The sequence below is a fragment of the Protopterus annectens genome, chromosome 15.part0 (assembly GCF_019279795.1).
Source record: "Protopterus annectens isolate FY-2018-M chromosome 15.part0, PAN1.0, whole genome shotgun sequence".
NCBI lineage: Eukaryota > Metazoa > Chordata > Ceratodontiformes > Protopteridae > Protopterus > Protopterus annectens.
The window spans coordinates 163,464,758-163,485,704 of record NC_056749.1 but is presented as its reverse complement, the minus strand read 5'-3'; the positions used below and the strand labels follow the sequence as shown (position 1 = coordinate 163,485,704).

Genomic DNA, 20,947 nt, shown 5'->3' with positions numbered 1-20,947 from the left:
TGATTTCCTAACTACTGTGGGGATGTGATCAAAGGAGAGGCCACTGTCCACCTTTGTCCCAAGGTCTCTTCTCACACTTTGTGTTAAGTAGACTACTGCCTATGTGGTAGTTCGTGGGTACAGAGTTTTTAGCAAAAGGGATGACAATGCACTTTTTGGCATTGAGCTTGAGGCCATGGCTTTGACACCAGGCATCTGTCTCAGCAAGGCCCTTTTGCAGGATGTCCACATCTTTTGGAGTTTCGATTATGGCTCCTAGTTTTCAGTCATCTGTGAACTTTGTTAACCAAAGACCTTCTGTGTTGGCCTGTACTTCAGAGAAGTAGATACCAAACAGGAGAGGATCCAGGACTGAACCCTGTGGTACTCCACTTGCCACTGGTCTGATGTTGGATTTGGAGTCTGCTACTTTCACAGTGTGGGTTTTGTCAGTGAGGCAGTCGGCAACCCATCTTGTGACATAGGGATTTATACCTAGTTTAGTGAGTTTATCTAGAGTGGGGGATGGTGTCGAAAGCCTTGGCGAGATCTAGATAGGCTGTGTGAACCACCTTACCCTCATCTACAGCTTTGGTGACTGCTTCAAAGAAGTCTATCAGGTTTAGGAGACATGATCTGCCTTTTACAAATCCGAACTGGGTGGGGTCCTGAGTTTGGAGATTACCAATGTCATTGTTTATAAGATCCATGATGATACATTTAATAGCCTTGCAGACTAGGCTTGTTAGACTAATGGGGCGGTAGTTTTCGGGGTCTGTGGTGGCTCCCCCTTTGTGGAGTGGGATAACTGTCACTGTGCACCATTCAGTGGGCACATAGCCTGAGGTGAGGCTATGATTGAACATGGTACTTAGGTGGAGTGCCAGTTCGTTCTGTAGTTAAGGTAGAATACAGCCTGGGATGTCGTCAGGTCCCATGTATGCTGTGTTCTTGGCTTTGGATAGTGTGTTTTTTTGCCTGTGCAGCTGTGATTACAGGAACTTTGCATTCTTCTGGTATAGAGATGGGCCCTTTAGAGGATGACAGGGGGGCAAAGTTAGCACTGAACCTATCTCCCAGGATGTTTGCAATATCAGTTGGTTCTGTATATTTAGTGCCATTGTGCTGCAACTCAGAGCAGATCTGAGTGTTGCCATTGAGATTCTTGACATAGCTATAAAATGCTTGGTGGTTGTCTTTAGAGTCAGTGGCGATTTTGTTTTCATAACTAGCTTTGGAGGATTTTATGAGGGATCTCAGCTTCTTACTGAGGCTTACCAGGGAGTTTCTCCAATCATGGGATTTTACTCTTTTTATCAACAGTTTCTTCTGTTGTAGAGTTTGTTTATGGCAAGCGACCACCAGATTGGCTTCCTTTTTTTGGAGGATAGCATCTTGGTTCTGTTCAGGATTGCATGATCCATGCACTTGTATAAGTGCTTACTAAAGTGCATTTGTGTAGGATTCAGCAGTCATACCTCTATTGTCAGTCAGCATGGGTGTCGTGAAGATTGCCACTTCTGTCTTAAGAAGCATGAAATTGGCTTTGGAGAAATTTTTTTACTGTGGTTTCCCAAATGGGGGGTGGGATGTGGATGTCTATAATGATTAGCTTGTGGTCGGATCTGACCAATGAGGAATTGACCTCTGGTGTGGAGCACCTGTTGCCCATGTTGGTAATAACCAGGTCTAGGATATTGCTGCCCCTGGTGGGGGTGTGGATAAGTTGATCCATGGCATTGGCATTTATGAATTCCAGAAAACGTTGAGCACAAGAGTTGGTACAGGATTAGTTTTCCAAGTTAATGGTAGGATAGTTGAAATCACCCATTATTAGGGTGTTAGGTTGTACCCTAATATTTTCCAGTGTATTAAGAAATGAGGAGTGGGAATCCTGGGGCATGGTGGGCGATCTGTAGCAAGCTACAATTTGGATTGCGGTCTTGCCCAGAGTTAGTTGCACTTGGATAATCTCGAATGCATTATGCTGAGCAACTAGCCTGGAGGTGTGGATATCCTTAATGAATATGGACACACCTCCGCCTTTAGCGTTTCGGTCCAGGTTAGGTGGCCGAAAGGTGCGGTATGAATTATAGCCTGGTAATGCAGGGGTACCCTCTGGAGCCTTGAACCAGGTCCCTCACTGTACAGATGTCTATGTTCTCCATTTTAAGGAGTGCCTCAAGTGAGTGCATTTTGAGGTTTAGACTTCTTAGCATTGAGTAGCAGTACCCTTACATTCTTCTTGCCTGTACCTGTTAGGGTGGTGAATTTGTCATTTGAACCTTGCCTAAAAAAGGCACTAAAGGGGTGGCTAGAGCCTTAGCCAGTATCCGGAATCCCAGGGGCGACAGGTGTAGGCCATCTCTGGCAAAGCATCATGGTATGTCGATCAGGTCATCCCAGGCAGACAGATACTGGATCCCCTTAGAATGACACCAAAAACTTAGCCAATTGTTGAAGTCAATCATTTTGTCCTTGTACTGTGGTATCATTCCGGGTGATGGCAGGATGCTACTCAGGGCTAGGGTCATACCTGCCTGGGCTACAAGATCTGACAGCTCCTCCATGTCCCTTTTCATGTAGTCCAAGGAGGTACGTCTCAGGTCATTCACACCAACATGGACAATGACAGTCATATTTGTACTTGTTGTGCAGTGACGTGAGTGCATGCGTTATGTGGCAGATCCTGGCAACAGACAGGCAGCTGACGGTAATTTCTCTTTGTTTAGCCTGGTGAGTGAAACATCAGTTTGCCTGACTATAGAGTCACCTATGACTACAGTGTTGGGTACGTTGTTATGCCTTATGGGCTGTGGTTGAGCGGCACACTGAGTTTGTGGGTTATGTCTCATTTGGGTTGTGTTAGGGGGTGGAGGTTGCTTGTGTTTCTGCTTTGGAGGTCCCTGTTGCTTGGGCAGGTTTTTACTGAGAGCCTCCGCAAATGTAGGTGTGTAATTGTGCGTTTCTATGTGGGTGTTTTGGTGGTGTAGGTTTTGAGGGACTATGTGCAGAGTGTGGTCTGGTGCAAGTGTTTACCTTCTCCTCTTGACGGTCGAGTCCAGTCTTAGGTGAAGAGAGCTTTGCTTCCAGTTTGGCTATATAAGTGCATCTCTCACAGGTCGTAGTGTTGGGTGGTAGGAGGAGAGGGTTGTCTGTACATGAGGCAATTACTGCATTGGCCCAAGATGCCCAGATTCATCAGGTAGACAGGAGAAAACACCAGGAGCTGACCTTTAGACATGCCTGAATAGCTGCTTATTAAGTACTAAAAACTGTTTTCCTCTGGTTAAGTGAGGAAAGTTGAGTGCTGAAGTAATTTGTAGCTTATTTAGTGCTTACAATAAGTTCTGAACAAGTGCTGAGCACAAAGAAAAAGACTTGAGTGCTAAAACAAAAAAAAATCACTAATTCTAAGAAAAAGTTGAGCTAGAAGGATTAGGGGCTTAGAAGCCTACAAATAGTCCTGGACACAGCAAATCTATATCCAAAACTAGACTACCCACAGGAAAGGCAGAATTAAGGGAGTGGTAACACTAGAAGCTGAGGACACATCAAATATCCTACGATATGGGGCTAGAATCACTTTCCCCCTTTTTTAATGAATTTATTGGACTATTTAAGGATAGTACTAGTGCAGAGGATTACATTTCTGCTTATTTCAAGAGTTGCTCTGTATGCTAAAGGTACAGTGTTTTAAGGTCCCCAGCCATTCATTTTTTGGTGAGGTAGGATATTTGATGTGTCCTCGGCTTCTAGTGTTAACACTCCCTTATGTCTTATATGCTGCAAAACCTGTTCTATAAGCTATCTTAAGTGAGTCAGAGTGATATTTCCCAACTCTGTTCTCCATACATCTTTTGTGTTGGAAAACTATTATTGCATTAACTTTTTAAGCATCTTGTAGCCAATATGTATACAATATGCCTAGTGTATAGTGCCCCTCATTATTTTAGAATTTGCTTGTCAGGTTTACAGTTTGGAGGTATTACAGCCCTTCTCAGAACACAGTAACATACACCCTCTTCTGAAACCATTCGTCCCTCCTGCATACACTTACACATGCCCCCCCCCCATTTCCCATCTAGTAAACTCCTTGGCACTTAACTGTATTCTGATCTCATGTATAAAAATAATAGGTGAATGCAAGATTTGGGCCTTGTTCGCAGCCAAGTGATTTTGTTGATTACATACATGCTTTGCCACAGGCATTTCCAGGAGGAGAGAAAGTGGGTATTAAGTAAAGGCCACTTTCCTGGAATGCTCATTAACATCGGTGGTAGGCCACTGAGACAGGGAGGGCTGACGACACAAGACTGCAGGGTAGGGCTGACGACACAAGACTGCAGGGTAGGGCTGACGACACAAGACTGCAGGGTAGGGCTGACGACAAGACTGCAAGGTAGGGCTGACGACACAAGACTACAGGGTAGGGCTGTCTGAACTGATAATAGTTACCATCAGCAGTAAAAAGGGCTTACTGCCAATGACAACCTTTTTGAATTCCAGCCATTGTCTTTTACTCATTTGTTTAACCAAACAAAACTGACTTAATATGCTTTTGAACTTGGTCTTCAATATTACCTGAAAAATTGTTTCATTCTTTGTTATATTATTCATTAGTTCACAAAATGTCACTTGGTGTACTCATTTCACATTCATATAATCAGCTTACTTCATTGTTGGGCCACTCTTACTACACATTACAATTAGGTTCTTTGTACTAAAGTGCTATTTCTTTTATAATGTTCATTACAGAATCAAAATGTCACTGTGCTGAATAAACAACAAAATGGCCATTATTAAATTCCTTTCTGGTGACTGCATGCCATTTTTTGGTACATATAACTTTCACTGTACTGGACTCAAAATATTTAATGTACACAGAATCCTGAAACAAATTCATTGTACATGAACTGTATAATATCCAGTTAATAAAAAATCCTTCATTAAGTACACACTGACTGATTAACTTTCACCGCCTTCTGATAATACATTGTGATTCTATGGTAGTTGATCAAACATTCTTTTTGTCAAAGGATTGATATTACGGAATTTTCATCCAACATTGAGTGCTCTGTTGGCCAAGGGGAAGAGGTTTGCTTTGGGGCAAACGAAAAGCGCTTTAAGTCCTGGTATTAAATGAAATACCTGTTTTCTGAGCTGTGCTTTCTTTGTTATTTTAAAAGTTTTTTGAGATTCTGAAGTCAAGGGGTAGAAATATCAAATGAAGAACAGGTGGATTGTGAAAGGCAGGTGTTGGTTTATGCGGATGCTGAAATGCTCATATATATGAACATTTCTTGCATTAGGTAGTGAGGTGTGAGCGCTTGTTTATATGAGTTAAGATTAGAGTAAGGGCCAGCTAAGGGGTTAGATATGAGTGCGTATGCATATTTTTAAAGTAGTGTCTCGAGTCATCTTAAATGGTAGCGATGTTACAGAAAGTGTTCTAAGTTAAGGCATAGGGCAAGGTTAGGATTAGCACCCCCTTAGAAATGCATGCCATCACTAAGCCTGCCCTTAATCCTGCATCTTACTGTAGAAATCCCCCTTCCATAAGACTACCACTCTTTAGACAAACTATTTTTTTAGAGCTCATTTTTCAGACTGCTAGCATTGATCCCTTGAAATCTGATGCATATGCAGTTCAATAATTAGAGCAAGTCATTATTGTACAGAACTTGCTCTAGTTTTTTTTTTTTTTTTTTTGCTTCCACAGAGAGGGTTTGTGTACAAAATGCTAGCCTTGTGACCATGTTCCTTATTTGCCCTAAGCATGTCCAATTATGTTGCATTAAATTGTCCAAAGCAGTATATCAATGTTAACTAAGAAGTTCCTTACAATGAGGGAACTAAAGCACTAAACTTGATTAAATTCTGAGATATTAGCTTGGACAAGCATTTTTGTGGCGTTTTGGACTTGTGCATTGGTTTTAGATATCTTTTTGCTTCTACTTTTCAAGAGCCACTGTACAGATTTTCGAAGTCTACATGTGGAGAGGTATGTGCAAACCTATTTACATAGGCATCATTGCATTAAGTGCAGTCTGAGAACTGCTTCTTTAATGTTTCCAGCATAAATGGTTTCCTTTTCATAGGATGATTTTTTTTTTTGTTGATCTTACTGGTTATTACTTGAATAAATTCATAATCCTTTTCACCTTTTTAATCAAAGTATGAATAATAATTATCCATATACTGTCATAAGACTACCATTTGCCATTGTAGGAACACCAAAGATACTGCAATTCCAGGTTATAAGGGTTACTGAAGAACATTAACTCTTATATCTGATAATTTTACTGATAGTTCAATGAAATTGTCTTAATCTTACTACACCACAAAAAGGAAAAAAGTCACTAAAAACTGTAACTGTGTGAACATTTTATGTAAACATTCACAAAAGAATTGCAGAAATAACATTCTTAAACAGCTGAAAATCAGTTGTGGTTAAAGTGCTGTTCATAACAATAAACTCAAATAGCTAAACCATAAGACACAGAATTCTAATGAGATTAAGATGCCCTTTGGGATTTTGATGTGATTTGTTATTTTATTAAACACAATTAAAACAATTATTTATATGGGTTTCTTATTTAAATTAAAATTTGGTAAGACTAAATATTTTCTAGACAACATGCTGTTTATCTAATTGGAAGTGTGTCCTGTTTGCTACAGGAAGATTATAATCAGATAAGTCTTGAAGTAAACTGGGAGTTTGGACATACACAAAATTAAATTGTGTGCCTTCCATCTGTGCTCCGTCAGTTGGTTAGAGGGAACAGTGCAACTAATAACTTCTGCATTTGTGCAGATCCAAGCATATTTGTGGTATTAAAATTGCAGGCATTCATGAATTGCTTCTCCGGAGATAACTGATCGACGTTCATTGTGGCGCATAACCTGCTGAGAAAAGTTCCATTTGAAATGAACATTTAAGCTATTAGGCTTTAACGAGAATATGTAATTCAATAATGTGACGAAGCAGAGTCCAGCTATTCAGAGAGTTTATGCTCTTCAAAGACTGCTTCTTATTCCTAAAGGGGCTAGTAAACATTAAGCAATTTCTTCAAAATAGAAATAACTGATTTTACCCCAATAATCAATCAGCTTTAGAACGGCTACTCTGCACTGCACTTAACAATGCATTTTGGTGACTCGACAGAGTTCTGGCCACTAAAGGAAAAAGACAAGTACAAGCCAGTATTTGATAATACTGTGCAAACTTGTAATTTCATAAGTCATTTTCATGTTTCAGGATTTATTTTTTTAAGCATCCCACCTGTACATCAGTGGGATTTAAGCAACATAAAGGCTGCAGAGCAATACAGAAGATATGTAAATGCAGAAAAAGATGAAAGCAACTGGACTAGAGATAAACCAGTGCTGTTTCTCAGAGTTTTCTTTTGTATGTCAGAGAAGGCTGATCATCCTGAGAAGGACATGAAATGATCTGGAATGGCCAAAGTAATGCTTAAAGAAAGAAAAATCCTTACACTTATAGCCGAAATTAATAGTTTGCTTGGTCTAGCTTAATGAAGACAAAATCAGGAAATGATTTGTGCATTTAAAGATCAAAGTTAAAGGTTCATGAAGTTGACACTTATTTCAGGTGTGCCCAGAAAGTGCTGGAAAATGAGCAGATTAATGCAAATATATTTAAATAAAGAAAAAATCAAACATGATGAAAGAACAGTGATAAACAATTGATCTACATTGTTGCTTAACATGCAGAAATGCAGCCCTCTTGCAGTGTTTGTAGTGCCAAACCAGATTTTTTTCATCCCTGTGAATGCCAAACCACTACCCCCACTGTCCTGTTCATGCTCAACAATTTCCTAAACCTGTGGACATTGGAAAAGAGCCTCAAGCTCAAGGAATGGGGGTCTGTGCTACATCCATTGCACCTTTGGCTGCTTGATATATGCAACACCAAACTTTGGCAAGTAGTAGCAGCCCACTGATTACACACGCTTCCATGTATGTGCAAAATCTAGCTGTATGCTTCTTCAGGCCAGGTCATATACATCAGTGCATGGGAGGCTTTGCTTTAATACTTAGTTCTCACCTAGTGCCATTAAGTGGACCAGGTCATCTCTCCCAAAAGAATGGGATCACTCTGCCCCAACCTGTCCTGATTTTTCAGTGCCTAGGCCATTACATGGTCGTCTGGCTCAGTCGGGGCTTTATATTTCTGAGCTCAATGAAAAACTACAGTCAAAAGCATTATAATTCCTAGCAGTTTTAAATGATGGCAAAAGGTAGGAAGACTTATTTGTAAGGTAGCTATACTAACCCATGCATAAGCAATGATATCTGACAGACAGAAGTATTAACGCAAGTAGTAAAAGCCTGGTTCTTTGGTATACAGTTATAAAGACCTAACAGTTGCCTAGACATCCTTTATTTTTTAGTAGCAATACTAGAAGACATAATTCACCTGGATGGGGGTTGGGATGGACTGGTAGTAAGCAGCTATGGGTGGAGCTGGGACTAAGCAACATTTATCATCTCATCCATTCTGGGGATAGTGAGGCACTCTGTCACTACTTCAGGACACCCAAAAAGGTAAAGGGGTGCATCTGGCAACATAGGAGTCATTAGATGACTTGGTGTTATATAGCCCCAGTTTGATATTTAGACAGGTTATGGTCAGCATGGGAAGGGGTTAGGTACTATGGGAGAGTAGATCTGCATGACAGCGTAAAAATGCATGGTCTGAAACATACCTGAAGCCTAAGATTACATGGGATCTGGGCATTTTTGGGGCAGTATGCACAGGTATTTTGTACCAACCCCTCTGGCACAACTGGTCATGGCATCGACGGCTCTCTCCAGCTGGGAGGGGGCCTTCTGGCCAGATCATCAAGTTTCTTTTAATTAAAAAAAGAAAAACAAACAAAAAAAAAAAACAAAACTAAGGGTGTTTTTCTTTAAAGGAAGACCTCACCCCACAGACTCAAAAAAACATGTTTATTTCATCATGGTTTGGTGTTCCCTACATTTTAACACCACTCGGGGACTATTTACAAGCTTTTAAATATTTTATGCCTAATTTCTGAGTCTGATCACATGGGGTCTGGCATCTTGAAGTAATTCTGATAGTTTAGTCTGCCTCTAGGAATCCCACAATGCAGTGCTTCTCTGTAAAAAAAAATTAAATCACACAGGCCTCTTTCTTCCTAAGGCATCTGTCACTGCATTGATTTTACATGCTTTCAGTCAAGTAGTATTAAGTAACATTTTGTGCCATTCAATGACTACTTAAAACACCAGCAGTGCAAATGTCACAGATCAGACTTTCAAAGTGCTTTTTACTGCTGCTTCTTTTTATAATGGCTAAACTGCAGTCTTTTGTGAAGCCTGAATTTTATTACTTTAGCTCAACTCCCATCCTCCTTCACACCTTACTTCCCTAGCTGTCAAAGTGCTAAGCTTCATTTGTGCTGTTACCCACTTTGACTGGCAGCTCACACCAGGAGACTTGACAAATGTACTGTTTCCTGGTTCTAGAATTTACTTTCTGTATAGGTAGGGGAAGGATCAGAGAGCTGTGACATCACAGCATAGGTGGATTTTTAGGACAATAGTGGTGATGTCAGTTTGGGGAAGGAAATGGACAGAAAACTACCGGCATTCAGTGGCCTTGATGGCATCAGTGAACTGGAGACTGCAGCAAGCTTTCCCAGGGTGTGACAAAAGTTTTTGAAAGTGAAACAACCACAGTACAGTAAGGTACTGTTCTAGTGGAGAGAAACAGTCAATTTAAAATATTTTATGTGCTGTATTGTTATTCATTCATAGCAGGGACAGTAAATAGGAAGAAAAATGCAGAAGTTGAGCATTTAATAGAATCCTATTGTCCTTTTGTGTCCAGTCGAACAGATGACCTGTTGTGTCTGTGCGACATATTGTTTATGTCTTCCTCTTCTGCTTGCATGGAATTTGACTTGCTGAAGACATTTGAACTGTGGACAAAAACTGGAGAAGTGTGTGTGTTTAAGAAGTCTGTGTGCAAGTAGGTATGTAGTGGTGTGTGTGCACGTTTGTGTACAAGTAGGTAGGTACGGGTTGTGTGCATGTGTGTAAGAAGCACGGACTTCAAATGAGAAGATTTCTTTACTGAGCAAGGAACGAGTCAGAATTTGCGAGTTGGCAGACATTCTCGAGATTTAATTTTCACCAGGAGCAATGAATTTACAGGTTTCCAAGCAGGCAATTTGCACAAGTTATCAAGTAGGCATAAAACAGCAGCAGTATTTTGATGGATTCCTTTACACTGTGTACGGTTCTAATGTATTCCTTTACTTTCCATGCATGAAACAATAGGTTCCTGAGAAGGTGTAAATGCAGAAGCATTTTAATAGCTTTCTTTACTTTGCATGTTTACAGCAGCGATAGATTTACTGGTCCCTGAGCAGGCATTTTACAGAGGTTCCAATCATGCGTGTAAGAGGGAGGGGGGGGGGGTCATACCTCAATTGTCCAGATTTTTGCCTTATAAATTGGGTCTGTTTCTCATAAAATTGAATTTTTCTGGCAAATCATTAACTGAAGTAAGAATTAAAGGCAGGCATTTGAGCATTAGACTTCATACCCTTTAGAATAGAGAAATAAAATCAGCAAAAGGAGATAAGTATTGCTACAACTGAATTCATCCTCAAGTCTTGGTGAAAGCCTTCATGAGGTGGACCCTGTTTTTCACAAAATCTCAGAAAGATGACCCTGATATATCGACTATTTTATATAGTCTATATCATGGATATTAGTAGGTTAACAAAGTAGATGTGTTCACAAATCCCAGGAAATAAAAGTGCCCAATCCTGGTAGGTACACTGCAACCAGGATGGGAAAAAATGACAATGTAGAATCCTCAAGACATGGAAATATTCCTACAATGGGGCTGGGCCACTTCCAGGAGGATGGCTCCCCTGTTCAAGTAGCAGTCGACAAAAATCACAAGAGCCATACAAACAACAGAGTGGACTACTGAAGATAAGAAATTGTTACAATTATGCAAGAAGCCCAGAATTTCCAGACAACAGATTTACGAAAAAAATTTACAGAAATTAGAAGAAAGAAAAACTGTCAGAAGATTCAAATAAAAAATCGTGTTCATTAATACAACAGATTTATGAAAAACATTGAACAAGAAAACATGGACCATTTTGAAAAAGTGATTGAGGATGTATGGAATATAATTTTAAACCAACTTAAACGAGCGAAGTAGGGGTAAATGCTCTGATAACTATACCAATCAAGTTCAAAACAAAGAAATAGCACCAGAGTACTCCACAGCGATCGCACCATACACAGAGAACACTAGTAGCACTTTAAGTAATAGTTCAAGCATGTAGTATAAAATCCAAGGTTTATTGGAATTCCAGCTTAGCGCTTTCACCCTCATGGGCTTCTTCAGACCTTTTACATCTAATAAAAGTAATGCTAACATTTATACTAAAGCCTCTATGACATCATTCTTTAAGTAAAATAGTGTTCACCTGTAAGGCTTCATTTAAGAACAGTTTATACTCAACCACAAAGCAATGTCTAAAGTTAAAATATACATATATTAATATATATACTATGTTTATAAAAGTACTTTTATAAAGCATTACTTTTAGGAGTTAGGGGTACAATTGGCTCAGCATAAGATGGAGGGTCCGGAAAGAGCATTAGAATCTCTGGGACTAACAGCTGATGTGGAGCAGGGACAGTTTTGCCTGAGGATAAAATAGAGAGGCTTAGGTTGGCTATACGTTTGGTGTTGGGTAAGGATAAGATTTGGATTCGTTCGGTCATGGAGTTGTTGGGGATTTTGAATTTTGCCTGTCAAGCTGTGCACCCAGGGTGAGCCTTTGGTAAGTCAGTTGCTTATATGTTGAAAGGGGGTCAGAGTAAATACCATTGGGTTAGGATGACCCAGCTGGTGCGGGAGGACTTGGTGGTGTGGGATTTTTTTTTTGCAGCATTTTAATGGGATATCTTTTTGGCAGCCAGACTGGGTGGGGCAGGAGGAACTTGTTTAAGGATGCAGCTGGGGGGACGGTGGCTTGTGGCTGAATGACCATGGGAGGAAGGTATGCCGGCAGGACATGACCTTTCTAGAGTTGATGTCTATACTGGCAGCTTCTGGAGGTGTGGAAGTAGCATTTGAGGGACAAACGTGCAGTTTTTCACTCTGACAATATGGCTGTAGTGAGGGTATTACAAAAGAAGATGGCCAAGTCAGGTTTGTTATGGTTGGTATTACATAAATTGGTTTTGCAGAGCCTCTAAATAATTTTTTTCCTTTACAGGAGTGCATGTGCCTGGCATAAGGAATGAGATTGCTGATTGCTTGTCCTGATTTCAGTTTTGCAGGTTTCGAAAGTTGGTTCCACAGGTGAAGGAAGTGCCAGAAACCCTGCCAGAGGTGGTGTGGAATCTTGGGTCGATGTAATCAGGTGGTTGGGTACAGCATTCCTGGGCCCCTTCTACAAGGAAGGCATATGGAAGGGCTCTTTCTGATTTTAATCAGTTTATTTTGCAGCTGCCAGAAGAGGGGGGGATATGGTCGGAGGAATTACTATTGAGATATGTAGCTCATGCTTGGGGGCAATGAGTTGAAGACAGTCAAGGTGGATTTGGCTGCAGTGTTGCAAGATTTCACTAAGTCTTGGAAATTAGGGCAAATGTTGAGGGGATGGGGGAAGAGTGGTGGTGGAACGTAGGGATATTTGATGGCCACTCACTAGAATTATATTGAAAGTTTTTGTGAGAGGGTTAGGTTTGTTAAAAGGGGGGTCTTTGGATTAATTCATGTGGGGCACATTATGTACATGGTTATATTTTGGCACTTTCTGTATTTCGGAGTTGTTAGACTTGTTATGTTGGAAGGATGTTATCATAGGAAAGGGAGAGGTTACTATTGCAATAAGTAAGAGGAAAGACAGATTAATTGGGTAGGGGATGTTTGGTGGTGATTAAACCTAACAGGAATCCTAGCCTTTGTCCAGTAATGTGGGCTAAAGAATTCATGAGGAAGAGGAAGGGGAGTGTGGATCAGTTAATTTTTTGTTCAATGTATGGGAAAGGTGGTGTCGGGTAGTAAATTTATAGGTTTGGTGAGGAGGGTTTTATATTGCATGGCATTTCTGGCGGAGAGTTTTGCAGCTCATTTAGGATCAGTAAGGCTTCAGATTTAGCTAGAGAGGGTAGTTCCATTGAAGTGACAGAGAATGGGGAGGTGGTCCTCAAATTCATTTTTATCATATATTAATGTTTTGGCCTGATTATTTTCTCTTTTCTTTTAGGGAAGCACATTATCTTGGGGCATTTGTATATCCACTGGGCAGAGAAACATGCTTTCGTTAGGGATGGGAAAAATGTGGGTTTTCACATTTAGGGTGGTCAGTGACTTGGCATGGGGTAAGGGGTCTTAGGTGGGATGGGTTGGTGCATGAATTTGAAAAGGATAAATTGAAGGTGGGGTGTCCTTGTGTATTAGGTCACTCATTTGGGGGACAATGACGGGCATTCTTTCCAAAAAATGATTAGTGGAGATTATTTTTCAGGACTTGCTGAGATTATTGGCACTGTACCTGGGTATGGAAATTTTGTGGTCAGAGTTGATTCCTCATTTGTGTTGGAGGACTGCTTATAGTTGTAGGGCAATTGAAAGTGTCAGAAGGTTTACCAATCAAAGACTGGCTAGGCAGTTAAGAATTTTGGGGATGCATACCACTAATCAGAGATTTTGGGGATGGAGAGGAGTCTTTGTACCGAATGGATGGGGTACATATTAATGACGTAGGATTGGATCTTTTTAATTTACATTTGAATCTCTTTTTAGAGGGTATGGTTCTGGCTAGGGTTAGGAGGGGGAACAGCCTGGGGACCAGGCTGGTGGCATAGAAGAGGGACAGGATTGTCCTTTTATGTTTCCCCTCTAAAGAAGGTGGTTATTGGTTTGGTCTGGAGATGAGGTGAGCAGGTATGCTGCCCCAGTGGAGGAGTTAACAGGGTGAGTATGTTGTTGCCCTGAGGTAAATTCATCCAGGGTGAGGAGTGACGCTGCCCTGAGATCATTGCTGAGGAAGATAATTAATGTTTTTCTGTCTAAGTTCATTGTACAATAGTGTTTAATAAAAGTCGTCAAATGGCTTTATGTGTTTGGTGTGGTTATTTAAAGGAGGGTCAGGACAAATATGAATATTAATACAACTCAGTAAGGAATATTTCACAAGACTAATCCTGAAAACAGCATGGATATCTCGGAACAAAGTTCAAGCTATAAATCAATTTACTCTTCCTGTCCTAACTTACAGTTTTGGAGTCATTTCCCCAAAATGTGTTGGACAGATTACACAAGAAAACAAGTATGCTTCATGCTCAAATGATTTAAAAAAAATGAGTGCATAATAAGATTATATATTGCCCATTCCAGAGGGGATAATGGTGCTCCTTGAAGTTGATTACATGTATAGATCTGCAATTGTAGAATTGCATGCCTATCTGCTAACCTAACAAGACCCAGAGAATTCTGAAACGTGAGAAGAATAAACCTAAGATAATGTCCCTTCGTAATCTAGCAGAATCATATCGGCAGGAATGGAAATCAAACCAGAAGTACGTAAAAATCAGGCAGCAACTGTATGTGCCAAAAAACAAAAGATTAAAAGGTGAAAGATCAGATGAGAAGGCAAGAAAGTGGAAAATGCGTAAGTATAATTGCAAGTATAGAATACTCCTGGAGCAATCTTATGTTGATCAGGATCGAATGCAGGAATGGTTAAGGAGAGGCGAATTCAAACCAAAAGATGAAAGGTTAGTAATGGCGACCCAGTATAGTGGACTACACTCACATTGGTTTATAAAGTCCAATGAACATGTGGGAGACACAAATGTAGGTTTTAGAAAACAGAATTAGAAACAGTTGCACACCTTGTTGCTGAATGTGACATACTAATAGCAGAAAGACTATATACTGAATGGCATAATAACGTGGCAAGACTACTCACTGGGGATTGTGAAACCATAATACTAAAGTAGATGAAAAACACTGGAAACATGAGGCACAAAGCATCACAGAAAATGATGAAGTCTACATCACATGGGTTCACCCATTACCAACAGTTCAAAAGATGGATGAGAGAAAACCAGATATAGAAGACAAAAGTAACATTGATTATTGAAATTGCTATACCCAGTGACTGCAGTGTCTTGCTTATTGAGAGAAATTCAAAATATCAGGATTTGCAGGCAGAAATTAAAGCAATTTACAATTTACCCAGACAGTTTTTGGACAGGAATTGGAATTAAGGGACTGTTTATACAGAGGGTATATCCACATCAAGTTTGGTGAATGGTTTAAATGATGAGGTGGTTCGAGATAGGGAAGTTAAGTATGGTCCACTGTTGGGAAAAGGTGGTAATTCCAAAGTGAAAATATCATTCTGGTAGAATATGAAACTGCCTTTATTCACATGCACTGCACCACCTCTACAGAGATAGAGGCAATTATTAGGAGACATTGGGGAGTTTTGAAATTACAGGATGAAATTAAGAATCTTGTACCTGGATATACACCAATTTATTAGGAGGGATATGAACTTAAAGGTTAGAAAGGGGAATGGTTAACCACAATAAAGAAAAAATAAGGTGGGTACCTATAAATGCTGAATGTGCAATCAGTGTAAGTTTATTACTGATAAACAAAGTGATGTTAACAAGGAACTACAGGATGAAAAGCAATGGATATTATACATGCAATACCTTAGGGGTGGTCTATTTGGTAGTGTGCAAATCATGTAACAGTTTTTACATGGGGAAGAGGAATCTTTGGAGGATGTACGAGCATACATTTATTTTCAAGGAAAAAGAAACAAGTGCACTTTTCAAGCACTCTCAAGTATGCTCTAATTATGTTTATGGTCATAGAACAAGTTGCAACTGATGCCCGGGAGGGGGGTGTAACTGGGAGGCCAAACTTGAATACAGAGTGTTGTTCTGGCAGATCAAGTTGTAGGCTGGACTATATCAGTATTAGTTGTGTCCTTAAACTGAGATCAGCAAAATTATAAAGGTCACAGTCGCAAAGTAATTCATTATTGGGTTAATGGTATTATATATAATATTGATTTAAACATTTTAAAAGTGGATTGAACAGTTTTAATGTACTATGTGTTACTATATTTTTTATATGCATTTTCTTACATATATTTCCTTATATACATTTTCTTATTGATAATCGGGGATTATGGGTATGCCTTTTAAAAGTGTGTTTAGGGCTGATTGTAGCCAGTTCTTATTGGTTCTTTTGAATGTGCTGGTTACATTTATAGGGGAGATTTTAAACATTGATTTGCACTGAGGAAGCCTGACATTCTGTTACGTGAAAGCTCTTAACTGTGAAAGTATTTTATTGCATTTGGAAGTTTTGCTTCAACTTTTGGTTGTTTACTGCTGTTAACTATTTTGGGTATCTGTGCTGAGTCGAACGGACGGCACAGTGGAATAAATATATCAGCTTCTAAACTGGGGAGTCTTGCTTTTACGGGTTTCCTGCTTGGTGTATCGTTACATACAGGAAAGCCTGAATCCTCCCTACCCCAACAACCACGCTGCATTTTTCTAATAAATGAGTTACAGGTACATTTTTCAAGGATTTGTGAGCTTCAAGGGAAAAGAAGTTTACTGCAGCTCATGCCAAGTCATTTTCCAAAGTGCAAGCATTTTGTTTAGCAAATGGTACGTCTATTGTGATATAGAATTTTAAAACTGTTAGTAGCACAACAGGTAGCATACTTGTGTTGTGCAGAAGGCTGTGGGTTCTACTCCCACAGCGTGTAGATGGATTGTTGATAATGTGTTGTATTTTAAGGGGGGGGGGTGCAGTCCTAAGTATGTCCCCCTTCAGATGAGATTACTAGTAACTATGAGCCTACTTTCAGTTTGCCATCCATTCCCTATTGCGATATTACCAGCTTACCTTTTTTTTAATGTAACATAGGCAATTTATTCTTCAAGGACAGCAGGCTATGAATTTGCAGATAAAACACTGAAATATAAAGTTGTTTACTAGAATTTACAGATCTCTAATGTGGAATTATTCAGATGACTTAGTTCTCCAGAGATTGTGCATACTGACTGATATTGGTGGATTGTAATGACAGAAGTATGACTGGTCTTTTATGGTTGAAATGTTTGGAAATGGAGAGTTTTGTTATGATTGCTTCAGATGTGTCATTCCATTGCTTACTGGAAACATTTTCAAAACTAAAACACATTAAGTGGTGCTGCATTATAAAAGGTATATCAATTATACATTATAATTTAATACAATCAGGAAGGTGAATCAAGGAACTTTTGCGTGATCCTAAAAATGTATGCAAGGGACCTATGATTTGAATACAGCCACAAAGTAGACTTAATCCGCCACTGGTCATATGAATTTTTTTTTTAATGTGGGTTTCAATGTGGTTTCAGTGAAGGTGAGTTTCAAAGGCTGAGAAGTTTTAATGCTATGTCGGTTTTCACTGACTGTTGCTTTGTTTAGCAAATATCTGTCAGGGTTTGTGCTATAAAATTTGAAATAAAAGTTTTAAATTAAATCCAAATATTGTAGAAGTAAAGCAGAAAACAGAACACACAGTTTTGAACAGTGCTTATGGCAAGTGGGGAGAAATAGCCAATTAATGGGACAGTGGAATGACTGTGGGGGGGGTTCACCCAAATACAATGTATGCGTACCGCCATCTTTTTGTTTAAAAAAAGCAATGCATGGGATTATTCACAATACTTGTACTATAATGATAATACTAATAATGTTATGAATACGAATGACTATTTTAAATGGCTGTCTTCAAAGATATTTTTCATCATTAGTCGTGTAACCAGTTTTGATTTTACTTAATAGACAATTCCGTTATAGTACATAGCAATAAGAGAAACAGACATTAGTCTGCCTACTCTTCCCTTTTATTTAAGTAATGTTTTAAGTTGGCTCCATTTTTCACCTTCGCATAACCTGCTACCTATGTCAGGACTGTTTGGTCTTACGGTTTACTACATGCTCAAATAACTTGTTTCCTGTATCAACTACTTTTTCCGTAAGACTGTTTAATATTGAGGTTGAAATTTGTACCCTTAGCACTGCAGGCATAACTCATTCCTTTTTCTTCATATGCTGTATTGTTCTGTCTTCCAGTTGTCATGTCCATCCATATAACAGTTCCCTTTCTCACTGAAATGCAAGGGAGCATAGGTTTTATGTCATGTAACTTGTACCATTGCCCCTAGTTTTCAGTTCTCTATTATGCTGGTACTCTTTCTTTGTACATTCTTGTAAATACTGTATATAATGGCACATGTACTTAAATGCTGTAATTAATTTAAATTGTGGAACTAACCTGTAAGCAATACTACTATATGCTAATTTGTTTATATGTACCGTATATAGTTATAACTGCTAATAATTCATACATACATTTCTTTAAAACTGCAGCTCTTAACTGAAAAAAGGTCAACTGATTTATTTGCTTATTTAATAATTGATAACTGGGCAGGTGGGCTGCTTTTCAGCCATGACTCGAAAGTGCAGAAACAAAAGTAAACATGAATATTCAAGAAGCATAGAGTGCATTATAACAATGCAAAATCTATTTCGTGCTATCCATAGGCAAGTACTAGGCTAGTTGCCCTTGTGATCCACTTTAGGTTTAGCCAGTTTCACTTTTTGTTCTCAAAATTATCTAGCCTATTTGGTTATAGAACGGCACTTACTCATCCCATGGTTGATAATTATATATTACCATTAATGAGAATAACTGGGATCACACCACAGATAATGTGAGGGGACCCACGTACAAGATGAAGGATTTAGGGAATGTCTGTGTCCATTAGTAGCACAGGAAGCAGTTCATGCGTAAATTTTCTATTTCCCATCCATATATCCAAGTTGCACTTCAATATGTACAGGGATGAATTTTGTTTTATATGGATGAGTTTGTTCCACAGCAGCAGCATCTATCCCCTGAGATGTACCTGTCCCTCCAAACTGTTCTGTTGATGTTGCAGAAGACGTTTAAGCACCTTGGACCAAGTATTTGTTGCCATTTGACTTGCTGACATGCAGTAAATCCATCAGTAATAGGTCATAGGATGCCATGTACAGCAAACTTGGGTCACCTCTTAGTTTGTAGGATACTGAATATAGTTACAGGGCTTAGAGTCAGTCCATGTAGGATATACTGTTTAGGCCGTGTATCCTTTTAGTAAGGTATCTCTGTGGGCATTCCATTTATTGCATGTGTCTGGACAGATACATGCCAAAGAGGGCATTATATTCAATAATTCCGAATCACCAGAATGAATGAGCCAAGTAGGTGAGCCACTGAGCAAAGTCCTGGAGAGGTATTAAAAAAACAGACAAGTGTACAATATATTGTGTCACTATTTCTTTTAGTGGTGTGGATAGGAAACTGTTGTAAGATTAAGTTATAATTCACATTAAAGTGAACCAAATAAAACATTAATCATAAGAGGTAATTGCTATCGCACGATGATGAAATGAACATGCATTTTAGCTGGACAGGAAACATGTTAGCCTGCATTCTTCGCAATTCACACAAATTTTATTTCTTAAATTCATTCCAATTTCAAACATTTTATACTTTATGACTGTATATACAGTGATATTTACATTTACAAAAATATTACATTTCCCATTTACATCTCTTCAACAATTCCTTCAATTGTTTAATCATAAAATTAAGAATGTTTTTCCTGTTTTTATCTCCACACTATAAACATTAGTATCATAAGAAATATATCTGTTTTAATAATTTCAGTATTCCAAATTTGTCCATAATCTCCATATAACATCTTTTCATCTTTCAAAGGAAATAAATGAGTTAGTCCATTTTTTACATAGCCCCACAAGGTCTGTACTCTTTTACACTTTAAATACATGTTTCATATTCTCCATCTCTTTAGTCATTTCTTGAGCATTTTTCCCTGTTCTGTTTTGAGGAAATAATTTCCTCTTATTGGTAATTTATTTAAGGTGCATCTCCACACAAAGTCTTTCATCTGCGATAACTTGGACATGTATCCTCTTCTGTTCTTTAATGCTTGATTCCTACTTAAAACCATTTCACCATATGGATTTATAACCATTCCTTTCATTATGTTGTCAAAGTATTTTTATACTTCAACAAAAAGAGATTAATTCCCCATTTTCTACATTTTAACCCTCTTTCCTTTTATACATTTTTGCCAAAAGTTATTTTCCATAGTAAATAATTGTGAGATCAGTCTTTTCTTTCTAAATGTTGAAGTAAAGGAATTAAAAAAACATTTTTTAAAAAAAATTCTGGATTTATTAAAGAGTACCCACCTTGTTTTTTTGAGGCATATAAAATTCCTCTTTTTACCAGATTAAATTGTACTCTGCAAAAGAATGAAAACAATTCAAAATTCTAGTCTCCATTCATCTGGAAAAAATGAACTGAAAACATATAAGACAGTGAACTTAAAAAGATTCCATTGAGCAAATATACTTTTTTCTCATATGATAAATAAAACATTTTCCAGAAACTTAACTTTTTACATAACTTAAGAAGGGTTTCACAATATTTCTTTATATATTACTTTTCCATAAGGTATGCCTAAAATCATAATTCCTTCCTGTGTAATTTCAAAGTCTTTCAATATTGCAAAATCAGATACATTTCCACACAAACCCTTCATTTTTGCCTTACTTAAATTAAGTCCCACTAAATTAATATTTAGTATAAAACATTGCAAAAGAAGTTTTGATGTCTCCTTTGTTCCTGCTATTATTGTCACATCATCCACATATAAAAAGTTTGAAATCCATACTACTTTACACAAAAAAAGACTTGTTATTGATGACGAATTTCTTATGTTATGCTGCCATGACTAATGTGAATATACAACTGATCAGGGGTCACCCCTGTCT

General features: G+C 38.6%; 1 long non-coding RNA gene across 1 annotated transcript in view; it reads right to left on the bottom strand.

Annotated features, from left to right (window-relative positions):
• LOC122790074 overlaps positions 1-20,947 on the bottom strand; it is a 561,856-nt gene that overhangs the window by 101,882 nt on the left and 439,027 nt on the right. Inside the window, exon 3 of the long non-coding RNA XR_006362917.1 lies at positions 20,363-20,415. This is a non-coding gene — a long non-coding RNA (uncharacterized LOC122790074). The remainder of the gene's footprint in view (positions 1-20,362; positions 20,416-20,947) is intronic.